This window comes from Ursus americanus, chromosome 2, assembly GCF_024610735.1.
Source record: "Ursus americanus isolate L20-20 chromosome 2, mUrsAme1.1.p, whole genome shotgun sequence".
In the NCBI taxonomy this organism is placed as follows: domain Eukaryota; kingdom Metazoa; phylum Chordata; class Mammalia; order Carnivora; family Ursidae; genus Ursus; species Ursus americanus.
Genome location: NC_142128.1, coordinates 98,477,324 through 98,486,800, shown reverse-complemented (window position 1 = coordinate 98,486,800; position 9,477 = coordinate 98,477,324). Strand labels below are relative to the sequence as shown.

General features: G+C 54.6%; 1 long non-coding RNA gene across 2 annotated transcripts; it reads right to left on the bottom strand.

Annotated features, from left to right (window-relative positions):
- Positions 1–778: 778 nt before the first annotated feature.
- Positions 779–9,456, bottom strand: LOC148110690 (uncharacterized). Of its 2 annotated transcripts, none has more exons than XR_015723175.1 (3): positions 9,338–9,456; positions 2,535–7,023; positions 779–900 (listed from the first exon to the last, which is right to left on the bottom strand). It is a non-coding gene; the product is annotated as an uncharacterized LOC148110690 (long non-coding RNA). The 2 variants fall into 2 exon arrangements; XR_015723177.1 differs by having other exon boundaries at positions 6,881–7,023.
- Positions 9,457–9,477: the final 21 nt, after the last annotated feature.

Here is a 9,477-nt window from a genome sequence, read left to right as displayed (position 1 = left end):
GGGCTTTGGCCCTGGGCTCCTGCATCTTGGAAGTTACCACCCACAGCAAGTTACAGCCAAGTCTCTGGCCAAGTCTACCCCAACCGAAATGGAGCCCAGCCTCCTGGCACCCAGCCCAGGGCCGATCCCACCCTCACAACCTCCCTGGGGCCCGGGAGGCTGGGCACAGTGCAAGAGCACGCACTTCCAGCAGGGCCTGTTCCCCAGGCCCCCCTCCCCCCAGTCCCTGGGGAGCCACCAGTGAAATATTCCCTCCTCTGCCCGTGGGAGGGGAGACGCAGGACCCCTCCTCCTGGCCAGACTCCCTCCTCCCCTTGCCTTCTCAAGTGTGGTGTAATCTCTCCTCACATTTCCATTCCGTGAACGCATCATAGTTTAATAGGTTTTCCTTCCCTGTGCCTCCCCCCCCCCCCCGCCCCCCGCAACTGCCTCAGTTTACATCACAATCCCGATGATTTCCACAGCTCTGAGAACAGATTGTCTGTCATTACTTCGGATGCGATGTGGGGCTTCCCAGCTTTCTACAGTTTCTGGCTCCCGACCTTGTTGCTTGCCCCTCTGTCCTGGCAATTTGCTTGGCCATCTGAGTTGCATTCGGGGAGGCTGTCAGAGCGTCTGATGTGAATGTTCTAACCGAGAGTACTGGTGAACCTGCAGACAGTTAGAGAGAATCAGTTCCTTGGTGAGCTCGCTTTTCGCAAAGTTTAAAGGCATCATGCTGGCTGTTGGTCTTTAAAAATCACTCAAATGGAATTACTTTTTTCCATCAGATGTTTTAAAACTGTGCTGAGGAATGTGCAATGAACAGACGGAAGAGAAGCCATTCTGTTGGGTTTTCCACATACTGTCTTCAGAATACCAGTGCCTCTGGATGCTGCTGTGGTTTGGGGAGACAGCCACCTGAAGATATTAAACGCAATGAGGCAAGATTTTACATAATTTCCGGTGAGTGCAGAAGAGGGAAGCAGCAGATTGCCCCAGCATAGGGAGAAACTCCCTTTCCTGCTCCGCGTTCCCCTTCAGTGGTTCCTAAAGGGAGTGCATTTCTGGCGAGGTGCACTTGGTTAAATGATGTTTCTGTACTTAAGCAAGAAATATTAGAGGCTTACGCATCAGTAACTGGTTTCTCTGGGTCGGGCACTGGAGTGTCCCCAAGGAAAGTAGGAACTGTTTCTGTCCCTAGTGTAGAGATGTTCGCGCTGGTGCTCAGAGGGGCTAGGTGCTTGCTCAAGGTCACACAGCCATTGAACTGGGAGCCAGGACTTGAATCCAGCCGCAAACTTAGTCCTCATTCTGATTTCCCCCCGGCCCATCAAAACTGATGCAGAGTTCGGAGCGCGCATGGGCCGGGTGGTTAATCCCTTCTGAGCCCCGCGCGCTCTGGAAGAAGACGTCCCCATCCTGGGCGAGCCCGCTCTCGGAGCGCGCCAGCACCTTGCACCCCTGGCGTCCACCCTCTGCCGCCCCCTGCCGGTCGGCGGGGGGAGCGCCCGCGCACCTGGGTCCGCAGCTGTGCTGCTTGTAAACCTGCGTGGCCTGTCCGGCCCCCGCCTCAGAGGCTTCAACTGATCCCCGTTAGCAACCATCTGGTGCTACACCTTCCAGGGCTGAGAAGACTTAGGGGTGAATGTAGTAACGTGGCCCGTTCTCAGAAGTGATCGGGCAGCATCTGTTCGAGCAGTGAGCGGTGACAGAGGACAGGTCAGTATTCTTGCCGCTCGGGCTGTGGTCAGTGAACCCGCCGCGTCCAGATCACCCGGAGGCTTGCTCCAGAGACAGAGTCTCACCTCCCAGCCCCGCCTGCGGACTAAATCTGCTTTTCAGCAGCATTTCCGGGTGATTCCCATGCAGAGCACCCTCTCACCTCTGTACATATTTCCCGGTATATTCCATCCGGGTTTTTTTCGGAAGATCAAAATGAGGACTAAATTTACAGCTGGGTGTAAGCCCCGCCCTCAGCTTAACGGACGTGTGACCCGGAGCCAGCGCCTCGCCTCTCTGAGCACCAGTGCGGTCACCTCTGCAGTGATGCAAAGTGCCAGACATCAGTTCAACTGGCAAGACCCCTCGTCCTCCATCTGAGCCCTGATGATTTCCTAGTCAGTGTCCCCTCACTCAGACGGACTGCTTAGAAATGTCACAGTCTGGTGGTGACCTTAGCTGTTTGCCCCAGAAACCTCAAGTCCTGTGCTCACCGTGGAGCAGTGAGCATTGTCCACATCCTGTGCTTCGTTGAGCCTCGTGGCCAAATGCCCACGGCGAGGTCACGGAAGGGACGTTCAGGTCCCACGGAGACCCTTCCTCAGCACCACAGTGATTTGGTAAAGAATGCATTTGATTGTGAAAGGGTAGCGTTTCCCTCTCTAGAGTCACAAGGAAGCGAGTTGCCCGTCTACCTGGCTCTGTCACCACCTCTGAACCAGGGGCTGGGCCTGAGAGTTCCAAGGACCTTCAGCTCTGAAGTGCCACGTGCCTTGACTCACAAAATGGTCTTGGTTTTTTCCAATTAAAATTCCACTCCATAAGAGACCCACCTGAGTTTCAAATTCTTCTACGAAGACAATTGCTGTATGGCACAGAAAAACAGGTGCACAGGGGCGTGGGGGTGGCTCTGTTGTTTAAGCTTCCGACTCTCGGTTTCCGCTCAGGTCATGATCTTGGGGTCATGAGATCCAGCCCCACGTTGGACTCTGTGCTCAGCAGGGAGTCTGCTCGGGATTCTTTCTCTCCCTCGCCTTCTGCTCCTCCCCACTACTCATGAATGCTCTCTCTGTCTCTCTCAATAAATAAATAAACAAACAAATAAATAAAATCTTTAAAAAACAAAAAAGAAAAGAAAAACACATGCGTAATGTTTTCTGTTTCTCCCCCTTAGTTTCTCTCCTTTAGGAAAAGCAAAGCCTTTTCTCCTGATTCACCAAATTAACACTGACCACCATCGTCACTAATGAAGTTCCTATGGTCTCAGGAACGGAAGTCGTGGAACAGTCAGGGGCCTGGGCCCCTAGAGTGAAGAGGCCATGTCAGGAGCTCCCTGTGTTAGGCCTGGGAGGTGAGTACCCCTGATGAAAATCAATCTTCAGAGTATTAGTGGGGAATATTGTGGGGGTGTTTAAACTGCATTACTTCAGAGATACAGCATGAATAAAAACCAGGTCCCTGCCCTCAAGAATTGTGCAGTCAAGGGGAGAAGGCATCACATAATAAATATGCTGTCGTGGGGGTGTGACCAGCACATCAGGGCGGGGAGAGAAAACATGCCCATGGGGTGTGAGGATTGTGTGCTTGCTGGGCTGGCCTCTCAGGCAGCCTGTGATGAGTCAGCTGGAGCTGACTGGCTGGGCCGTTGGGACAGACAGAAGCACTCCAAGCCCGGGGTCCAGCCCCAGCAGAGAACTCGGGTGGAGACCAGGTCCTGGGACAGCAGGCTAGGTCTGGAGCAGAGGCCCAGACTGCATGGTTGTACAGGAGGGCGGGTTGGCCTGTCCACGGCGCCTGGACCCCAAGCCTTCTGCCCCAAAGAGTGTGACCTCCAGGGGCAGAAGGAGCCAGTGAGGGCTTCTGACCAGAGCTGTGCTCACTGGCTCCCTTGGGTAGCTGAGTGAGGGGTGCACGTGTCAGTGGGGGACCAGCTGGGAAGTCCCCGCGTTGCCCGGGCGGGGTGGGGGTGGCAGGGCCATGACCAGAAGGGAGGGGAGTCGATGCTGGCGGGGACTTGGGGTGAACCTCGAATGATTGGCCACCAGCTGCACCGAGGTCACACTGGAGGCTTCTCCCAGTTTGACCTTGCCCACCTCACTAGGTTTGAAGAATATGTACATTGAAGACAGAAATACACGACACAGGGTTGGGCCAGTTTGAAGGAGCTCGGAATTTGGTGCCACAGATGTCCAGAAGGGTACTTCCAGCTGTGTCCAGATGAGCAGGAAGAAGGCACAGACTCACCGTCAGATGCTGGTGGTGTCGTGCTCACAGATCAGTGCTCCCTACCAGGAGGGACGTGACCAGGACCTGGCTTCTGCCTAGACCAGGCCCTTCAGGGGACTCAGGGAATGCAGATCAGGCCCCAGCATGTGGGCAGCAGTGCCTGGGGGGACCACGGAGCAGGAGGGATGGCCCAGTGGCGGGATGTGGCAAATTCACTCACTCAGGGGACACCTGCCCACATGGTATGTCCTGGCTGCAGGTGGCATGGCAGAGAGCCAGAGACAACACCTGTCCACAGGAGCAGAATTCTGATTTACAGAAAGATGGCTTTTAGAAGGATGTGGCCCTTGCCACAGCATGGCCTCCCTGGTGCCCCCTGGCAGGCCTGTGTCCGCAGGATGCCGTGTTCTGCTCGTAAACACATGTGTCCTTCGACTCCACCCAGTGTCCTGGCCTCGAGCCTTCATCCAGCCCTCCACACTTGCCTTTGGATTCAGTTTGGAATTTTCACTGCCACATGGACTCTGGAGAAGCTCTCCCAATCCCCATTTGGAAATGAAGTCAGCGTTTTTCTCGGCGAGTCCTCCGCGCCTGCCTGCTGTGAGCCGTCACCCGCCAGAGGCAGCTGCAGCCCAGCTCAGATGCCCAGGTGCTGCCCAGGGCCCAGGACCAGTGTTACCTGTGAAGGATCGAGGAGCCCCCTGCCCGGGGCTAAGTGTGGAGACACGTGCCCAGGACTCACCCAAGCGTAGGCCGGCTGGTCTGCTGTCCCGGCCATTAGCTCAAGAAAGGGTGTCCGCTCTGCTAACGGCTGGGATCAAAGCTAAGTGAATTCTCAAACGGGAGAGCTGCTGACCCTTTTCGCTCTGGTCTCATTATCGTAATTAACAGCGCTTGGCGGGAGTGTTGAGATGCATTGACTCTGCCGCTCTGGCTGCCCCCAGAGCCCAGACACCAGCTAGCTCCTAGTTGTGGAATCACGCTGTCTTTGGCCTCTGTGACTGGCTCATGTCACTGAGCAGGATGTCCTCGAGGTTCGCCAGGTCACACCAGGCGTTGGAGTCTCCTCCCTGTTAAGGCTGAACCGTACGTGTGTGTGCCACGTTTTGTCCACCTACTCGTCTGTCATGGACGATGGCTTGCTTCCATCCCGGCGGTAGTGCACCATGCTGCTCTTCCTGCGTCCTGTCCCTGTGGGAACGGGCCCAGAGTGGGATCGTGTCGAGTGCCCGAGGCGGTTCTGGGGCGAGTGGGTGTGGCAGCTGCGAGGCTAGCCCAGCTGACATTCTGTGCTTGCAATCCCCTGGAGTGAGCGATGTAGCCCCTCCGGATGCCCCCACTGTCCCCAGACCGACTAAACCATCTCTCCGATGGGACCCAGGCACCTGTACTGTTCCCACGTCTCTGGTGATTCTGAAGTACGGCCAAGTTCAAGAACCATTCGTCTACACCAGGGAGTCTCTGGTTTGCATGTGCAGAAAGGTCACACATTTGTTGAGAGTCCAGAGGCCCATTGTAAGGCTGTGTCCTGTCCCTGGTCTACGGGAGGCCTGGGCTTCCTCGCCCCCAGTCTCCTGCGGCGACTCTGACCTATGGCCCCGGGCGAGATCTTCTCTGCTTGTCCCTCCCCGGTTGAAGCGTGAGCTCCCCAGGGCTGGGGAGTAAATCCACCCAGGTCCCTGACCCTCTGGGACCTGAGTCGGCCCACCGGCCCCAGCGGGTCCCCAAGCCTGTCCTGCAGGCTCTCCAGGCTCTGCCACGGCTCCCAGACAGAACGGCAGCTTCTGTCTTCAGAGTTAGAACCATTAGCCTTGACCTGGAGCACAGCCAGTGCTGCTCTAACGTGTGCTTTGAATAACGAGTTTGCTGGAGTCACATGCTAGGAAATGTGAATTTCACGCGGGCTTGTGGACAGTTTCTTAGGTTTAAATGGAGAAAACTGTGCCCCCCTGAGCCACCCCACATGTGAATAAAAAAGACACACTTGAGAACCTGTCAGGGACCCCGGTTCCCCACGTGTGTTTTGAACGAACACCCACCCACCTCTGCTGTCACTGCTGTCCACCTGCGCCCCCCACCTCGTGCAGCTCAGTGCAAGCCTGGGACGCGGCCTCGGGCGTCCATCAAGGTGAAGGAGGTCTCCTGCCCTGTAGCTTTCATCACCGCGTAACATCCAGACAACTGCGCTGCCTTCTCTTTATCAGGTTTTTTGGTGCCATTGGGGAAGCTTTTGAGTGTTGGACGCTAGCCCCTTTCCCCAGAAGCCCCTGTTTTTGTTGTGCGAATTTGCGTAGCACAGGATTTTGAGGAAGGAACGTGCATATTGCCTGATGCCGGAGCAGTTAGCAGGGTAAGCCGTTGGCCATCATCTGCTCAGTAACAGTTCAGCAACGCGTGTCCGCGTCCTGCACCCGCCGCTCCCTAACCACTAGGTGGCTGCTCTCTGCAGCAGAGCCTGGGGAGAAGCCAGTGCATCCTCCTCGCGTCCTCGGGGACTTGCTCCGCATGCACGCACCCTCCCCCTCCCTCCGCTTCACCCCAGATAGGGGCCCTTGGTCTTCTCTCTTGGACTCCCCGAAGTCCACACCTGCTCCCACGTGCTGCGTGCCGCCCATCTCGTGGAGGTCTGACGGCGTCTGGGGCAACTTGACAGCCTGGTTCTCATTGTTAGATTCGATGTGCCCTATGACACGACTGGTACATATTTACTTCAACCCATGTGGGCTTCTGGCTCACATTCCAGGCCGTTCCGCTTGGGGGGTCCCACCTCCCCGCGTCTGTCGGCTCACCTGTCCTGGAACTTGACCCCCGAAGCCCCCTTCAGAGGTAGAAATGTAGGGTTTCATACCTTTCTGTATTTCATATGAAAATCGGTCTACATGGTATCTTTGTAACACAACATAAGCCCAAATAATTTTCTTTAAAACCTACCCATTCAGCTGGCCTTACCCACCTCACTGTTTGTACCGCGGACTGGAGAACTCAGCATCTTGGAGCGTGTTGTTTGGGGCTCCCGTGTATCACTCGTTATCGCCACGAATTCAGGGCCGAGCCCCCTAGCCCAGGGTATGCATTTGGGGGCCAGCAAGGAGTCATCTGTAAAAGGCAAAACCGAAACTAGGAGATTCAGCTGTGTTATTCTGAGCTGGTGTTCTCGCTTGCGTGTCTCTGTGGGGATTATTCTGTCTGGTTACATAAGAGGAGAATTCATTCTAATGTTTGAACAAAACAGCAGCTGCAAGACTGTCAGCAGCTTGGGGGCCGAGTGAGTTCTTCCTGCAAATCCTGGTGGCTCAGTATCAGAACGTGTTTATCTTACACTCACTGAAAATCCTCATTGGTGAAATCAAAGTTTCTATTCTGTTCTAGAACAAAGCTTGGCAAACTGTGGTATTTGGACTGCAAAGCCTGAAATATTCACCATCCGGGCCTTTGCAGAACGTTTTCTGAGCCCTGTTCTGGAATATGAAATATGCTGGTTGTCCCCGTGTGAGTGATGGGCTAGAAGGAGCAGACGTCGGGAGGTCCATGTACCCTCGAAGATGATGTGTATGTGCATTTTTTGGAGGTCAAGGAATCAGAGCTATCGGAGTCTCAAAGGGGTTCGTGACCTCAAAGTATTTAAGAACGACTGTAGAGTGTGGTCTGCGGCTGCTCAGGGAGGCTGGTGTTCGAGTGTCCCTGCGCATTGCCTTAGGGACCTGTTCCTACCGTGAGACGGGAAGAAGGTTGCAGGACACAGAGTGTGGTCTTCCCCAACCACGTGTCTCCTGCATCCTCAGTGTTCTTCCTGCCTCCTTCAAAGCACATTTGAGAATCTGTGTGTGTCTCCAGGAGAATCTGCCTCCTGAGATCCTCTCCTCCCACCGCGTGGCTCAGCCCGGGCCGCCAGAGCCACACGAGATTCTGGAACCACAGCCCAGAGCCCGAGGTAGGGTCACCGCAGGAAACTGCCATCTCTCGTCTCGTCTCCGCGAAGGTGCCAAGCTGCCCTTCCCAGGCTGGTTTGCTCAGGAATCGGGATGACAGGGACGGTGTTGTCCCAGAGCCGGTGCCCACGCGGGGCTGGGGCTGCCAGGGGGCCGTCACACTGCACCTGTCCTGACCCATTTCTGCTTTCTGACCAGTCCCCACTTTCTCTACTGATATCACTCTTAACTTGGACCCCACTTCCCGGAACGCAGGTGTGTCTTCTGTAAATACAAGGTCACTGGCTCCAAGGCCCACCTGAATCCAAAAGAAGTTCACCGAGGAAGAAAGTGGCAGTTTTGCTTTTGTGAGTCAGTCTGATAATCCGAGAGAGAGAGAGAGAGAGAGCGCCACAAGCTATGTGCGTGGAAATCATACCTAAGATTATCTGGCTTTAATCACCATGGCACTTATAGTGAACATGGAAAGAAGGGACTGGAAGCTTTACCCGGGGCCACAGAGCTTATGAAAGCAGCTTTTTACAACAAACGTTTAAAGGACCAAACTTTTCCATTTTGAAATGGAATCACAGATCTAATCGAATCTACCATACACATCATTTTAAAGAAATCAATATGATGTCCCAGCAGGAATATCCAAAAGAAATTAAAGGGAAAGTCATTTTTGACGAATTAATATGAGCTCCACATGAGGAGACAAAATGAGTGATTTGGACTCTCACACTCACATACAAAGAATAAGTTTGGATTTAAGAGACGTAGGAAAATATTCAACGGACATTTCTTTAACTTTTGTAAAATTACATTTGACATTTAGAAATGAGGGCTGAATAAATTGGCTCACACACGTGTGTATGCACACGCACGTGCACACCCGCACACGTGTGCATGCACACACACGCACAGGCACACACATGCGCACACATGCACGTGCACTCAGACGTGCGTGCACACACCTGCACACTGACGCATGCACATACGCACAGGTGCACACGTGTGTGCACACACACATGCACACCCACATATGCACACACGTGCACTCACACGTGTGTGCACGCACACATATGCACAGGCACGCACATGCACGTGTACACACACACACACACACACACACACACACACACACACACACACGGTTCCAGGCGCCCCGCTGGGGGCCCTGGGCACCATGAAGGGATTTTCTGAAATAGGCAGTAACTCCTCATCAAGCTGCAAACCAAACAAGGTCCGATCTTCCCCAGAGTTACAAGTGGTCACACGCCTGCAAAACTCAGTATATAGTAAAACAGTGCAGAAAGTACGTTGTTGGCCCCGAGAAGAGAGTCAGGCTCTGAGCTGGTTTTGAGCATGGTTTTCGCCCCCTGGGCTGCCTGGCAGCACATCTCCAGGCACGGGCGCCCAGTGAGCCTCCCCGCTCCTTGGGGGGCTCCCCTCGCCTCCTCTTCATGACCAAAACACCCCAAAACCCCCTGCGTGCTCACCGGATGCTCCTGCAGAGACAGCTTCCCCGTCGGGAGCCCCTGTGCTACACGGGATGTTTTGTGGATAAAATGCAGTTTTCTTCTTAACAGAGTCAGTTCCTCCAGCATCAAATACCCTGATGTTTCTTTGCCGGCGGGGT